This window comes from Trichomycterus rosablanca, chromosome 1 (assembly GCF_030014385.1).
Source record: "Trichomycterus rosablanca isolate fTriRos1 chromosome 1, fTriRos1.hap1, whole genome shotgun sequence".
Taxonomy (NCBI): Eukaryota; Metazoa; Chordata; class Actinopteri; order Siluriformes; family Trichomycteridae; genus Trichomycterus; species Trichomycterus rosablanca.
Window position 1 is genome coordinate 19,565,243 of NC_085988.1, and position 17,447 is coordinate 19,582,689.

At 39.7% G+C, this 17,447-nt stretch overlaps 1 pseudogene; it reads left to right on the forward strand.

Annotated features, from left to right (window-relative positions):
* LOC134312191 (uncharacterized) overlaps positions 1-17,447 on the forward strand; it is a 71,462-nt pseudogene that overhangs the window by 22,768 nt on the left and 31,247 nt on the right.

Here is a 17,447-nt window from a genome sequence, read left to right on the forward strand (position 1 = left end):
TATCCTAACAGATCCCATAAAATTTCCCCGGCCATTATTAACTCTAACATATTCCCTAGAACTACCCAAGCCTTAATGTCATCGTTAATTCAAACGGATTCCCTAGCATTACCTTAGCCCTAATGTCTACATTAATCCTAATGTAACCTCTACCATTAACCTATCCCTACTGTCATTATTAATCCCAACGAATCCCATAGGATTACCCTAGCCCTTATATCAACATTCAACCTAATGTATCCCCTAGCATTACCCTAACCCTAATGTCAACATTATTTCTAATGTAACCCTTAGTATTACCCAGAGCGGTAGAGAGAACAGAGTGGCGACACTCCCATAGGGAACCTTTGGAAAGGGGGCGGGACATTTTTTCTGTGCAGCTTCCGGGTTGTGGAGCTCTGTATAGTTCCAAACAACCCATAGAGCCCCATTCATTTTCACTACTTATCAAGCATTTTTAGCTGTTTGTTGCTTTGTTTTAAAAAAATAATGAATTTGATGTCATTAATATACTTAATACTGTTATTGTTTAGCATTTGCTCAGCACTAAATGTTACATGTTTATCTTAATTAATAGGTATAACTGAATTTAGCTTAGTCAGCTAAGCTAAATTATTGACACGAGTCTTTTCACCTAAAATGGATTAATTAAAAGTTGATTAATCAAGAGTCTTGTTACAGAAATGATAATAAAACATCAGAGCCATAATAAATCATGCTAATTTTACTTTCATTCTTAAGTACATTTGAAGGTAAATTTAGTTTAGTACTTTAGTGGAGGTAAAGAGTATTTTACTTTTATTACTACTTTTACTGGAGTAATATTTCACCTTGGATAGCTCTACTTCAACTCAACTACATGGTTTGTGTACCTTGTCCACCACTTACATTAGACAAAATGAACTAGTGCATATTAATTATGAATTAATTCATGTATTACATGTAGGAATAAATTATTACTTACTCATGAAATAAGACATGAATTAATGCTATTTCATGTACCTGCACTATAATGTTAAAGGTACGGTAGTGTGTTTATGAATCTGTTCATTCAGTGCAGGTAAACCTTATGAATCCAGCCACATGGCTTAGTGTTTAACCAAAATGATTATTATTATGAATCCTCGGGAAAGTGAAGGGAGATTAGTTTATGTAAAAAACAAAACATAAAAAACTGTCTAATCTCTGTACTGTATATTGTCTCTACTACTTAATGATATCGCATTATGTAATGTATGTGTAACGGGTCGATTACTTTTGCTCAGCGCATCTTGCAGCAAAAACCGTAGATCGTCCCATTCCCATGGCAAGCGGACTACAAGTCCCAAAAACACTAGCGCTAATCAGCGCTAACTCGCAGCACCTGTGGGTTTGCTATTTAAGGAAAGCCAGAGCGTTGCTCTATGCTGAGTCAATCCCTCAGTCGGTACGGTAGTTGGCCGGTGTGCGTTCGCTCGCTACTGCTTTATTTATAAAGCGTACGCTTTTTTCATTGTTTCTATCAGAGTTATCGCTCTGTAGATACGTTCGCTACTTCCGTGTTTAGGAAGCTATTGTGTTTACGTGAGTGAATCGGCTCATGAATCGGTTCCGCAGTTGAATCCGACTCGTAAGTCGATTCCTCTATTTATCTCTTTTCTCGTTACGGTTTTTTGTGTTTGTTTTGTTTTCTTTTTAGGATCCAGGAAGAAGCATTCGGGATCTTGCGCCGTGGGTTGGTCGATTGGTGGATCGAGTAGCTGGTCGGCTGGCCGCGGTCGCGGGTCCCACCTAGCGCTCTTCCTCTTAGTACTTAGGAAATTACCTAAATAAAAAATATACATTTATTGTTATTTATCTCCATTCGTCTCTTTTCTGTGCTCTGCACCTTGGGTTCCGTCTCTCTCAGTGAGTTGTCAACTGTATCAACCCACACCGTTACAGATTGACTCAGCTCAGCACTTCGTTCAGCGCTGCAAGAGAGTCTGGCAGAAGGCCAAGAAAATCCGAAGGACCACCACAGCCTCCAGAACAGCTGCTGCTAATCGTAGGAGAAGGGTGGGTCCTTCTTTCCGTGTAGGGCAAAGAGTGTGGTTGTCTACCAAGGACCTTCCTCTTACCCTAGAGTCAAAGAAGTTAGGACCCAGATATGTGGGACCTTTCAAAGTACTCAGGAGGGTCAATCCAGTAGCATACACTCTCCAATTGCCACGTACAGTGTATCACAAAAGTGAGTACACCCCTCACATTTCTGCAGATATTTAAGTATATCTTTTCATGGGACAACACTGACAAAATGACACTTTGACACAATGAAAAGTAGTCTGTGTGCAGCTTATATAACAGTGTAAATTTATTCTTCCCTCAAAATAACTCAATATACAGCCATTAATGTCTAAACCACCGGCAACAAAAGTGAGTACACCCCTAAGAGACTACACCCCTAAATGTCCAAATTGAGCACTGCTTGTCATTTTCCCTCCAAAATGTCATGTGATTTGTTAGTGTTACTAGGTCTCAGGTGTGCATAGGGAGCAGGTGTGTTCAATGTAGTAGTACAGCTCTCACACTCTCTCATACTGGTCACTGAAAGTTCCAACATGGCACCTCATGGCAAAGAACTCTCTGAGGATCTTAAAAGACGAATTGTTGCGCTACATGAAGATGGCCAAGGCTACAAGAAGATTGCCAACACCCTGAAACTGAGCTGCAGCACAGTGGCCAAGATCATCCAGCGTTTTAAAAGAGCAGAGTCCACTCCTAACAGACCTCGCGTTGGTCGTCCAAAGAAGCTGAGTGCACGTGCTCAGCGTCATATCCAACTGCTGTCTTTGAAAGATAGGCGCAGGAGTGCTGTCAGCATTGCTGCAGAGATTGAAAAGGTGGGGGGTCAGCCTGTCAGTGCTCAGACCATACGCCGCACACTACATCAAATTGGTCTGCATGGCTGTCACCCCAGAAGGAAGCCTCTTCTGAAGTCTCTACACAAGAAAGCCCGCAAACAGTTTGCTGAAGACATGTCAACAAAGGACATGGAGTACTGGAACCATGTCCTATGGTCTGATGAGACCAAGATTAATTTGTTTGGTTCAGATGGTCTCAAGCATGTGTGGCGGCAATCAGGTGAGGAGTACAAAGATAAGTGTGTCATGCCTAAAGTCAAGCATGGTGGTGGGAATGCCATGGTCTGGGGCTGCATGAGTGCAGCAGGTGTTGGGGAGTTACATTTCATTGAGGGACACATGAACTCCAATATGTACTGTGAAATACTGAAGCAGATCATGATCCCCTCCCTCCGGAAACTGGGTCGCAGGGCAGTGTTCCAGCATGATAATGACCCCAAACACACCTCTAAGACGACCACTGCTTTATTGAAGAGGCTGAGGGTAAAGGTGATGGACTGGCCAAGCATGTCTCCAGACCTAAACCCAATAGAACATCTTTGGGGCATCCTCAAGCGGAAGGTGGACGAGCGCAAAGTCTCGAATATCCGCCAGCTCCGTGATGTCGTCATGGAGGAGTGGAAAAGCATTCCAGTGGCAACCTGTGAAGCTCTGGTAAACTCCATGCCCAGGAGAGTTAAGGCAGTTCTGGGAAATAATGGTGGCCACACAAAATATTGACACTTCAGGAACTTTCACTAAGGGGTGTACTCACTTTTGTTGCCGGTGGTTTAGACATTAATGGCTGTATATTGAGTTATTTTGAGGGAAGAATAAATTTACACTGTTATATAAGCTGCACACAGACTACTTTTCATTGTGTCAAAGTGTCATTTTGTCAGTGTTGTCCCATGAAAAGATATACTTAAATATCTGCAGAAATGTGAGGGGTGTACTCACTTTTGTGATACACTGTACCATGAAAATTAATCCCACATTTCATGTATCGCGTCTCAAGCCAGTACTCTGCAGTTCCCTGAACCCCCCTACTGACCCCAATCCCCCTACTCCTCGAATGGTTGCCGGAGCCCCTGCCTATACAGTTAAACGCATCCTTGATGTACGCCGGGCGAAACGTGGCAACCAATATCTTGTCGACTGGGAAGGGTATGGGCCGGAAGAACGCTCTTGGGTCCCCACACGACACATTTTGGACCCAGAGCTGATCCGGGAATTTCGCCGCAACCGATCAGCAGGCTTGGGAACGTCAGGAGCCGTCCCTAGACGGAGGGGCTCTGTAACGGGTCGATTACTTTTGCTCAGCGCATCTTGCAGCAAAAACCGTAGATCGTCCCATTCCCATGGCAAGCGGACTACAAGTACCAAAAACACTAGCGCTAATCAGCGCTAACTCGCAGCACCTGTGGGTTTGCTATTTAAGAAAAGCCAGAGCGTTGCTCTGTGCTGAGTCAATCCCTCAGTCGGTACGGTAGTTGGCCGGTGTGCGTTCGCTCGCTACTGCTTTATTTATAAAGCGTACGCTTTTTTCATTGTTTCTATCAGAGTTATCGCTCTGTAGATACGTTCGCTATTTCCGTGTTTAGGAAGCTATTGTGTTTACGTGAGTGAATCGGCTCATGAATCGGTTCCACAGTTGAATCCGACTCGTAAGTCGATTCCTCTATTTATCTCTTTTCTCGTTACGGTTTTTTGTGTTTGTTTTGTTTTCTTTTTAGGATCCAGGAAGAAGCATTCGGGATCTTGCGCCGTGGGTTGGTCAATTGGTGGATCGAGTAGCTGGTCGGCTGGCCGCGGTCGCGGGTCCCACCTAGCGCTCTTCCTCTTAGTACTTAGGAAATTACCTAAATAAAAAATATACATTTATTGTTATTTATCTCCATTCGTCTCTTTTCTGTGCTCTGCACCTTGGGTTCCGTCTCTCTCAGTGGGTTGTCAACTGTATCAACCCACACCGTTACAGTATGCTAATATAATGTACTGTGTGTTAACAAGAACGACCTATTAAGTCATTATAAACATCAATCTTCCACTTCATATACCAAATTGATATTAAAGCAGATGCAGTAAATGTAAAGGCAGGTGAAAATACCCAGAAATTGTACAAATGTTTATTATTTAATGTTTAATATTTCACTCACTGCTGACTGTCCCATAGGAGAACATGACAGCGCCGGGTTTGTTTGGAACTATTGGAGGGTTACATGAAGTAGTGTCGCAACTCTCTCTATCTACGGCTCTGGTATTACCCTAGCACTAATGTCTACAAAAATCCTAATGTAACCCCTACTATTACCCTAGCCCTAATGTGTACAATAATCCTAATGTAACCCCTACTATTACCCTAGCACTAATGTCTACAGTAATCCTAATGTAACCCCTACTATTACCCTGGCACTAATGTCTACAGTAATCCTAATGTAACCCCTAGTATTACCCTAGCACTAATGTCTACAGTAATCCTAATGTAACCCCTACTATTACCCTAGCACTAATGTCTACAGTAATCCTAATGTAACCCCTACTATTACCCTAGCACTAATGTCTACAGTAATCCTAATGTAACCCCTACTATTACCCTAGCACTAATGTCTACAGTAATCCTAATGTAACCCTTACTATTACCCTAGCACTAATTTCTACAGTAATCCTAATGTAACCCCTACTATTACCCTAGCACTAATTTCTACAGTAATCCTAATGTAACCCCTACTATTACCCTAGCACTAATGTCTACAGTAATCCTAATGTAACCCCTACTATTACCCTAGCACTAATTTCTACAGTAATCCTAATGTAACCCCTACTATTACCCTAGCACTAATGTCTACAGTAATCCTAATGTAACCCCTACTATTACCCTAGCACTAATTTCTACAGTAATCCTAATGTAACCCCTACTATTACCCTAGCACTAATGTCTACAGTAATCCTAATGTAACCCCTACTATTACCCTAGCACTAATGTCTACAGTAATCCTAATGTAACCCCTACTATTACCCTAGCACTAATTTCTACAGTAATCCTAATGTAACCCCTACTATTACCCTAGCACTAATGTCTACAGTAATCCTAATGTAACCCCTACTATTACCCTAGCACTGATGTCTACAGTAATCCTAATGTAACCCCTACTATTACCCTAGCACTGATGTCTACAGTAATCCTAATGTAACCCCTACTATTACCCTAGCACTAATTTCTACAGTAATCCTAATGTAACCCCTACTATTACCCTAGCACTAATGTCTACAGTAATCCTAATGTAACCCCTACTATTACACTAGCACTAATGTCTACAGTAATCCTAATGTAACCCCTACTATTACCCTAGCACTAATTTCTACAGTAATCCTAATGTAACCCCTACTATTACCCTAGCACTAATGTCTACAGTAATCCTAATGTAACCTCTACTATTACCCTAGCACTAATGTCTACAGTAATCCTAATGTAACCCCTACTATTACCCTAACACTAATGTCTACAGTAATCCTAATGTAACCCCTACTATTACCCTAGCACTAATGTCTACAGTAATCCTAATGTAACCCCTAGTATTACCCTAGCACTGATGTCTACAGTAATCCTAATGTAACCCCTACTATTACCCTAGCACTAATGTCTACAGTAATCCTAATGTAACCCTACTATTACCCTAGCACTAATGTCTACAATAATCCTAATGTAACCCCTAGTATTACCCTAGCACTAATGTCTACAGTAATCCTAATGTAACCCCCACTATTACCCTAGCACTAATGTCTACAGTAATCCTAATGTAACCCTTACTATCACCCTAGCACTAATGTCTACAGTAATCCTAATGTAACCCCTACTATTACCCTAGCACTAATGTCTACAGTAATCCTAATGTAACCCCTACTATTACCCTAGCACTAATGTCTACAGTAATCCTAATGTAACCCCTAGTATTACCCTAGCACTAATGTCTACAGTAATCCTAATGGAACCCCCACTATTACCCTAGCACTAATGTCTACAGTAATCCTAATGTAACCCCTACTATTACCCTAGCACTAATGTCTACAGTAATCCTAATGTAACCCCTACTATTACCCTAACACTAATGTCTACAGTAATCCTAATGTAACCCCTAGTATTACCCTAGCACTAATGTCTACAATAATCCTAATGTAACCCCTAGTATTACCCTAGCACTAATGTCTACAGTAATCCTAATGTAACCCCTACTATTACCCTAGCACTAATGTCTACAATAATCCTAATGTAACCCCTACTATTACCCTAGCACTAATGTCTACAGTAATCCTAATGTAACCCCTACTATTACCCTAGCACTAATGTCTACAGTAATCCTAATGTAACCTCTACTATTACCCTAGCACTAATGTCTACAGTAATCCTAATGTAACCCCTACTATTACCCTAGCACTAATGTCTACAGTAATCCTAATGTAACCCCTACTATTAATCTAGCACTAATGTCTACAGTAATCCTAATGTAACCCCTACTATTACCCTAGCACTAATGTCTACAGTAATCCTAATGTTACCCCTACTATTACCCTAGCACTAATGTCTACAGTAATTCTAATGTAACCCCTACTATTACCCTAGTACTAATGTCTACACTAATTCTAATGTAACCCCTACTATTACCCTAGTACTAATGTCTACACTAATTCTAATGTAACCCCTACTATTACCCTAGCACTAATGTCTACACTAATTCTAATGTAACCCCTAGTATTACCTAAGCAATAATGTCTACAATAATCCTAATGTAACCCCTACTATTACCCTAGCACTAATGTCTACACTAATTCTAATGTAACCCCTACTATTACCCTAGCACTAATGTCTACACTAATTCTAATGTAACCCCTACTATTACCCTAGCACTAATGTCTACAGTAATCCTAATGTTACCCCTACTATTACCCTAGCACTAATGTCTACAGTAATTCTAATGTAACCCCTACTATTACCCTAGCACTAATGTCTACAGTAATCCTAATGTTACCCCTACTATTACCCTAGCACTAATGTCTACAGTAATCCTAATGTAACCCCTACTATTACCCTAGCAATAATGTCTACAGTAATCCTAATGTTACCCCTACTATTACCCTAGCACTAATGTCTACAGTAATTCTAATGTAACCCCTACTATTACCCTAGTACTAATGTCTACACTAATTCTAATGTAACCCCTACTATTACCCTAGCACTAATGTCTACACTAATTCTAATGTAACCCCTAGTATTACCTAAGCAATAATGTCTACAATAATCCTAATGTAACCCCTACTATTACCCTAGCACTAATGTCTACACTAATTCTAATGTAACCCCTACTATTACCCTAGCACTAATGTCTACACTAATTCTAATGTAACCCCTACTATTACCCTAGCACTAATGTCTACAGTAATCCTAATGTTACCCCTACTATTACCCTAGCACTAATGTCTACAGTAATTCTAATGTAACCCCTACTATTACCCTAGTACTAATGTCTACACTAATTCTAATGTAACCCCTACTATTACCCTAGCACTAATGTCTACAGTAATTCTAATGTAACCCCTACTATTACCCTAGCACTAATGTCTACACTAATTCTAATGTAACCCCTACTATTACCCTAGCACTAATGTCTACAGTAATCCTAATGTTACCCCTACTATTACCCTAGCACTAATGTCTACAGTAATTCTAATGTAACCCCTACTATTACCCTAGTACTAATGTCTACACTAATTCTAATGTAACCCCTACTATTACCCTAGTACTAATGTCTACACTAATTCTAATGTAACCCCTACTATTACCCTAGCACTAATGTCTACACTAATTCTAATGTAACCCCTAGTATTACCTAAGCAATAATGTCTACAATAATCCTAATGTAACCCCTACTATTACCCTAGTACTAATGTCTACACTAATTCTAATGTAACCCCTACTATTACCCTAGCACTAATGTCTACACTAATTCTAATGTAACCCCTAGTATTACCTAAGCAATAATGTCTACAATAATCCTAATGTAACCCCTACTATTACCCTAGCACTAATGTCTACACTAATTCTAATGTAATCTCTAATATTACCTTAGCACTAATGTCTACAGTAATCCTAATGTAACCTCCCAACGAATCCTTTTGAATTACCCTAGCCCTAATGTCCTTGTTAATCCTAAGCGATTCCTTAGCATTACCCTATTCCTACTGCCAGCATTAATCCTAATGGATCCCACAGAATTACCCTAGCTCTAATGCAATTGTTAGACCTAATGGATTCCCTACTATTACCCTAGCCCTCATATCAACATTAAACTTAATGTATCCCCCAGCATAACCATAGCCCCTAAAGTCTACATAAATCCTAATGTAACCCCTAGCATTACCCAACCCTTCTGTCATAAATAATACTAATGAATCACGTAGAATTACCTTATACCTAATGCCATTGTTAATCCTAACAGATTCCCTAGCATTACCCTAACCCTAATGTCAAAATTAAACTTAATGTATCCCCCAGCATTAACCCAGCCCTAATTTTAAACATTACTCATTACTCATTACTCATGTATCATCATTATCATTAATCCTTCTGTAACCCCTAGCAATACCCTTGCCCTAATGTCAACTTGCATCCTAATCTATCATCTGGCATTACCCTAGCCCTAATGTCAACATTAATCTTAATGTATCTGCTAATATTGTTTTAGAATAAATGCATCATTTGTTGTTCATTAAAAAGTGTCCCCACAAGGTCAAAACGTTCATGTATTTCCATGGGGACGTTCCCTGACAGAGAGACATACCAGACTAACCAAACTAACCAGTGTGTAAAGTGTGAGAAGGACAAGCTTAGTGGGAATTTGACTTTTTAAGGGAATTTTTAAGTGAGCAGAAGGGATAAGGTCCATCACAGGTCAAATGATGCGCGAGCACACACACACACACACACACACACACACACACACACACACACACACAGATGAAAGAAAGAGAGAGAGAGTTCATCCCTTGGAGATACAAGCACATACTAATGATCCCTATCTCTTCCACAGTCATAACTATCTTATTCTAATACACCACTGGGGGAAATAGAAGAAAACGTCCATTTACTGTAAATTTATAACATATTATTTAACTAATAAACTGGAACAGGATTAATTTTTTCCCAATAGCACAAAAATTAAATACAGTGTGCATCTTTGGCCCACACTTTATTACTTCTATTTTTGCACATCTGTCAAACTAAATGGTTTCAGATCCTCAAACAAAATGTAACATGTGAGAGAGAGCATGAGAGAACAAACAAGCACAAAAACAGCTTTTAAATTACAGCTCCAAATCAGAAAATGTTGGGACAGTATGGAAAATGTAAATAAAATAAAAACGCAGTGTTCCTTACATTTACTTTGACTTTTATTTGATTGCAGACAGGATGAACCTGATATATTTCATGTTTTATCTGCTCAACTTCATTTCATTTGTTAATATCCCTCCATTCCTACGTTTTAGGCCTGCAACACATTCCAAAAAAAGTTAGGACAGGGGCAATTTAGGGCTAGTAATGAAGTGAAAAAACTAAATCATGATGTGATTCCAAACAGGTGATGTCCACAGGTGATTGTAATCATGGTTTGGTACAAAAGCAGCATCCAGGAAAGGCTGAGTCTCTGATGAGCAAAGATGATCAGAGGATCTCCAGTTTGACAACAAATGTGTGAGAAAATGATTGAAATGTTTAAAAACAATGTACCTCAAAGAAGGATTGAAATGGATTTGCATATTTATCCCTCTACAGTGCAGAATATCATTGAACAATTCAAGAAATTGGAAAGAATTATTGTGCGCAAAGGCCAAGGGCGCAAAGGTTCGATCCCTCAGACGGCACTGCATCAAGAATCGTCACTCAACCATAGCTGATATAACCACATGGGTGAGGGATTACTCTGGCAAACCTTTGTCAAGCACTACAATACAGAGTTACATGCACAAATGCCACTTAAAACTTTACTGTGCAAAAAAGAAGCCTTATGGTAACCATGTCCAGAAGCGGCATCGACTTCTCTGGGCTCTGAGGCATCTAGGATGGACCAATCATATTGTGGTCAGATGAATCAGCATTCCATTTACACTTCTGTGATGGCAGCATTAATGCAGAAAAGTACATTGAGATCTTGGAGCAACATATGCTGCCTTCAAAACGTCATCTTTTCCAGAGACGTCCATGCATTTTTCAACAAGACAATGCAAAACCACATGACAAAAGCATGGCTACGGAAGAAGAGGGTACGGGTACTGGACTGGCCTGCCTGCAATCCAGACCTGTCCTCAAGAGAGAATGTGTGGAGAATTTTGTAGTGTTGCACATCTTAAGACGTGTTTGCAGTAAGAATGGGACAAAATAAAAGCTGAAACACTAAATCACTTGGTATCCTTGGTGCCAAAACATCTTTTAAGTGTGGTGAAAAAGAATAGCAACATTGCAAAGTGGTAAATGCTTTACTGTTCCAACTTTTTTTGGAATGTGTTGTAAATGCAGGCCTGAAATGCAGGAATGGATGTTTATTAATAAATGAAATGAAGTTGAGCAGATAAAACATGAAATATCTCAGGTTCATCCTGTCTGCAATCAAATAAAAGTCAAAGTAAATGTAAGAAACTCTGATTTGGGGTTGTATATGTAATCCCCCATAATAATAAAATAGAAACATGTTTTGAGGTTTTTTAAAAACTAATTAAAAAATCAAGAATTGAAAACTCATTTTCAAGTATTTAGACGTATTATTCAATACTGTTTAAAAGCCTCTTTCAGCAGCAATTACAGCTGCAAGTCATCTTGGATACATTTCTTCTAGCTTCTTCTTCTACTTGCACACCTGGATTTGGGACGTTTTTATGTTTTCATGGCAGATCAAACTTGGTCAAGATAGACAGAAAATATCTGTGAACTGACATCTTCAGGTCTCTTTACAGATGTTTGATGGTGTTTAAGCATGGGCTAATCAAGGACATTCATAGACTTGCCCCAAAGCCACTCTAGTGTACTTTTGGCAGTTGGATGCTGAACTGTCACTCCAGTCTGAGTTTGAATTTGCTCTGGAGGAGATTTTCTTCAAGGATGATCTTGTAGGAATAGTATTAGCTAGATGATATGCAGTGCCTGTTTTTCACCAGACATTGTGCTTGCTGTTCTGACCAAGGAATCTGATTTTTGTCATATCAGACCAGTGAATCTTTTTCCTCATGTTTCTGGTGTTCATACCATTTGGCAAACTCTCAAACACTGGCTTCTGTCCTGCCACTCCTCCATCAAGGTCTGATTTATTAAGTGCCGCAGAGATGGTTGTCCAACAGGTTCTTCCTTTTTGGCATGAGACATCTGGAATTCTTTTAGAGAGACATTTGTGTTTTTATTTCCATCCTGACCAATTCCTTTTTTGGCCAAGTGGCTAATTTGGATGGATGGTTCAGGGTTGTGCCAATCATCTTCCATTTCAAGATTATTGAGGCCACTGTAAATCCTGGAAACACTCAAAGCCTTAGATATTGTTTTATACTCTTGCCTTCCCATAGTTTGATCGTAGAGACCCACAGACAGTTCCTTGGATTTATTTATTTTTTTTTGACTTTTTTTGGTTTTTGTCCTGGCAATGCAGTGTAAACTGGGAGCCCTTATAGACACAAGTGTGTCTTTTAAAACTATGTCCAACTAATTAAAATGGGAACTGGTGAACTCCAAATTAGTTCTAGTCACATCTCAAGGATAATTAAAGCAAATAGAAGGCTGACCACAATTAACAGTGCCACAGCTAAGGGTCTGAATAGTCTTTGAATAAAATACACTGATTAGCCATAACATCAAAACCACCTCCTTGTTTCTACACTCACTGTCCATTTTATCAGCTCTACAATTACTGACTGTAGTCCATCTGTTTCTTTACATACCTTTTAGCCTGCTTTCACCCTGTTCTTCAATGGTCAGGACCACCACAGAGTAGGTATTATTTAGGTGGTGGATGATTCTTAGCACTGCAGTGACAATGACATGGTGGTGGTGTGTTAGTGTGTGTTGTGCTGGTATGAGTGGATCAGGCACAGCAGCACTGCTGGAGTTTTTAAATACCGTGTCCTCTCACTGTCCACTCTATTAGACACTCCTACCTAGTTGGTCCATCTTGTAGATGTAAAGTCAGAGACAATCACCACACACCACCACCATGTCAGTGTCACTGCAGTGCTGAGAATGACCCACCATCCAAATTATAGCTACTCTGTGGTGGTCCTGTGGGGGTCCTGACCATTGAAGAACAGCATGAAAGGGGCTAACAAAGCATGCAGAAAAACAAATGGACTATAGACAGTAATTGTAGAGCTACAAAGTGCTTCTATATGGTAAGTGGAGCTGATAAAATGGACAGTGAGTGTAGAAACAAGGAGGTGGTTTTAATGTTATGGCTGTATACGGTGTATATCCAAATGGGAAAATTCTAAAACAATGGTGATTTTAGTGGGTGGGATATATTAGGCAGCAAGTGAACATTTTATCCTCATAGTTGATGTGTTAGAAGCAGGAAAAATGTCAAAGTTTGACAAGGGTCAAATTGTGATGGCTAGATGACTGGGTCAGAGCATCTCCAAAACTGCAGCTCCTGTGGGGTGTTCCCGGTCTGCAGTGGTCAGTATCTATCACAAGTGGTCCAAGAAAGGAACAGTGGTAAACCGGCGACAGGGTCATGGCTCATTGATGCTCGTGGGGAGCGTAGGCTGGCCTGTGTGGTCCGATCCAACAGACGAGCTACTGTAGCTCAAATTGCTGAAGAAGTTAATGCTGGTTTGGATAAAAAGGCACGCACCTATGGCCGAGTGCGTGCATGTTGCTTACCTAGGGAACACATGGCACCAGGATGCACAATGGGAAGAAGGCAAGCAGGCATTGTGATGCTTTGGGCAGTGTTCTGCTGGGAAACCTGGGGTCCTGCCATCCATGTGGATATTTCTCTGACATGTACCACATGGATTGTTGCAGACCATGTACACTCTTTCATGGAAACAGTATTCCCTGATGGCTGTGGCCTCTTTCAGCAGGATAATGCACCCTGCCACAAAGCAAAAAAGGTTCAGGAATGGTTTGAGGAGCACAACAACGAGTTTGAGGTAATGACTTGGCCTCCAAATTCCCCAGATCTCAATCCAAATGAGAATCTGTGGGATGTGCTGGACAAACAAGTCCGATCCATGGAGGCCCCACCTCACAACTTACAGGAGTTAAAGGATCTGCTGCTAACATCACCAGCACACCTTCAGGGGTCTAGTGGAGTCCATGCCTCGACGGGTCAGGGCTGTTTTGGCAGCAAAAGGGGGACCAACACAATATTAGGAAGGTGGTCATAATGTTATGCCTACTCTGTGTATCTGTACAGTACGATTAAATGTTTATTCCTTTTATCCCAGCTGGGGTCAGAGTGCAGGGTCAGCCATTGTACAGCACTTCTGGAGCCAAGAGGATTACGGGCCCAACAGCTGGGATTCAAACTCACAACCTTCCATTCGCTTCCAAGCTCTACCCACTAGGCTTCCACTGTCCCTTAAGCACAATAAGTAAGTTTAAATCTCAGTGGCTAAAATGGATCAAAGTTTTGGACTAGCCTGGTCTAAGTCTTAACCTAAAGCTGAAAATGATAATGTGACGAGACCTAAAACAAGCAATTAATGCACGAGCATCTAGAGGGGGGCTGCAGTAACACTAATATTGAATTACAGAAATTGTTTAGCTACTGCTAAAGGTGGTGCAACTAGTTATTAAAAGGTCATTACTTTTTCAGAAGGGTCAAGTGGGAGTTGAATATCAATTGACTATGTTTATAGCATCATGTCTTTTAATAATCTAAATTTAATGTGACAAATTGAGCAATAACAGTCGATCAGAAATTGAGATATTTTCACAGCACTGTATTTGAGTAAATAAATGCATACACTTATAAATGAATGAATGAATGAATGTGAAAGTCATGGTCGGTGTATTCATTTTCCTTCATTGCTCAGCATGAAGAATGATGATCAGTCTGTAATGAAATTGGCTTTGTACAACCTGCCTCACATAGAAAATGAATAAAGTCTGACATGAATTCATTACTCTGAAGCTCAGTCCTCTGAGTACTACTGCAGCGGGCGGCAGAATTATTGACACAACTTCATTTAAAAGAGAAAAACACCCATAATAAAACAAACCGCACTACAGCAATGACAGAAATATCATAGGCATGTCAGGTAATGCTTGTTTTTATCCACATTATTTCAGTTAAGAAATGAAAGAGCAAAAATCACCACCAGTGATATTAAATCTCTATAGATACAAACATTAGGGATTCAAAACTGTTTAATTTTTAATATTTTATCATCCAATAGCTTACAGAAAGTACAACCCAAGAAAGTACAATCCCAAAAAGTTGGGACAGCATGGAAAATGCAAATAATAATAAAAAAAACAGTCCCTGGAAAAGTTGGGACAGCATGGAAAATGCTAATAATAATAATAATAAAAAACAGTCCCTGGAAAAGATGACGTCTTGAAGGCAGCATATGTTGCTCTAGGATCTCTTTTCTGCATTAATGCTGCCACCACAGAAGTGTAAATTACCTTTTACACTGCCTCATACCATGACAGACACTGGCTTTTGGACTTGTTGCTGATAACAGTCTTGGATGGTCCTTTTTATTTATTTATTTTTTTTTTTCAAAAAAGACCTGGGATGCTGATTCATCTGACCACAATACCCGTTTCCACTGTGTGATGGTCCATTCCAGATGCCTCCAATCATAGAGAAGTCGACGCGGCTTCTAGACATGGTTAACATAAGGCTTCTTTTTTGCACACTAAAGTTTTAAGTGGTATTTGTGCATGTAACTCTGTATTGTAGTGCTTGACAAAGGTTTGCCAAAGTAATCCCTCACCCATGTGGTTATATCAGCTATTGTTGAGTGCCGGTTCTTGATGCAGTGCAGAAGATAACGGGCATTCAGCTTAAGCTTGCGCCCTTGGCCTTTACACACTGAAATTCCTCCCGATTCCTTAAATGGTTTAATAATATTATGCACTGTAGAGGGAGAAATATGCAAATCCCTTTCAAATATTTCTTTGAGGTACATTGTTTTTAAACATTTCAATCATTTTCTCATGCATTTGTTGACAAACTGGAGATCCTGTGATCATCTTTGCTCATCAAAGACTCAGCCTTTCCCGGATGCTGCTTTTGTACCAAATCACCTGTTTGGAATCACATAATTACTAATCACCTCATTACTAGCCTTAACTTGTCCCCATCCCAACTTTTTTTTGGAATGTGTTGCAGGCCTGATATGCAGGAATGGAGGTATATTAACAAATGAAATGAAGTTGAGCAGATAAATGTTGGATCTTGGGTTCAAACTGTCCGCAATCAAATAAAAGTCAAAGTCAATGTAAGGAACACTGCATTTTTATTTTATTTGCATTTGCCATACTGTCCCAACTTGTAAAACACATGTGGAAAAAGAAATGAAACAAATTAAACTCCTTGGACAAAAGTATGTTGATACCCCTTATTGTTGAGATTTTGGTGTTTTACCCACACCCATTGTTAACCTGTGTCACTGTAGTTGTACCCCTGTCCACAAAGCTATACTGAATTCTCATTAATAGTATGTGACAATTTTGTTTAGTAATACAAAGTTAAGATTCACAGCAGCATAATAACAAAAATAATATGTTTGTAGTTCAGTATAATTAAAAATAAGTATTGGCAAGCCCAATGTTAAATTCAGCCAAAATGCTAGTTTTTTAAGTACTGTATTCTACACAAGTTTCTTTAGTTTAGTCATATCCAATATTCGTTTTGCACTCACAAACCTTGCCCCATGTTCAAAACCCATGCTGGTCAAGAAGCATTGCATGTTAAAGCAGTGGCAATGACATGACTTCCAACCTGGTATCCTATCTCTTAATGTTAATGGCCAGTTGCGACAATTTTTTTTTGTATGGTGCTTTTTACAATGGACATTGTCTTAAAGCAACTTTACAGAATCCAGGACCAACAGACCAAAAACCACTGTTGAGCAAGCTGAGGGCGACAGTGGCAAGGAAAAACTTCCTTAAAAATACAGCAAGAAACCTTGAAAGGAACCAGACTCAGCAGGGACCTTCATCCTCTTTGAGTGGCCTGGAGGATAATTTGAATAAATAGGATTTACACAAATCATACAAACACAAAATGAAATTGAACTAAAACTTATAACTAGCAAAAAATATGTAAACAATTGGAGTTCTTCATTATTCAGTCCAGTCTGTGATAAAGTCCGTAGTAAGTTCTTGACATTTTTGGTGCAAACACGCCAGGCTCCATCACATCTAGCAGTAGCAGCATTGTTGGCACGGCAGTCTCGACTTGCAGGATTCAACCTTGGGTGGGTAAAAAGGTTTCAGTCAGAACCACCTCAGGGTAAAACAACAGAAAATGTAGTTAAATTGTGAAATTATTAAAAAGTAAAAATGTCAGTTTTGCAGAAAGTAGCTTTAGACAC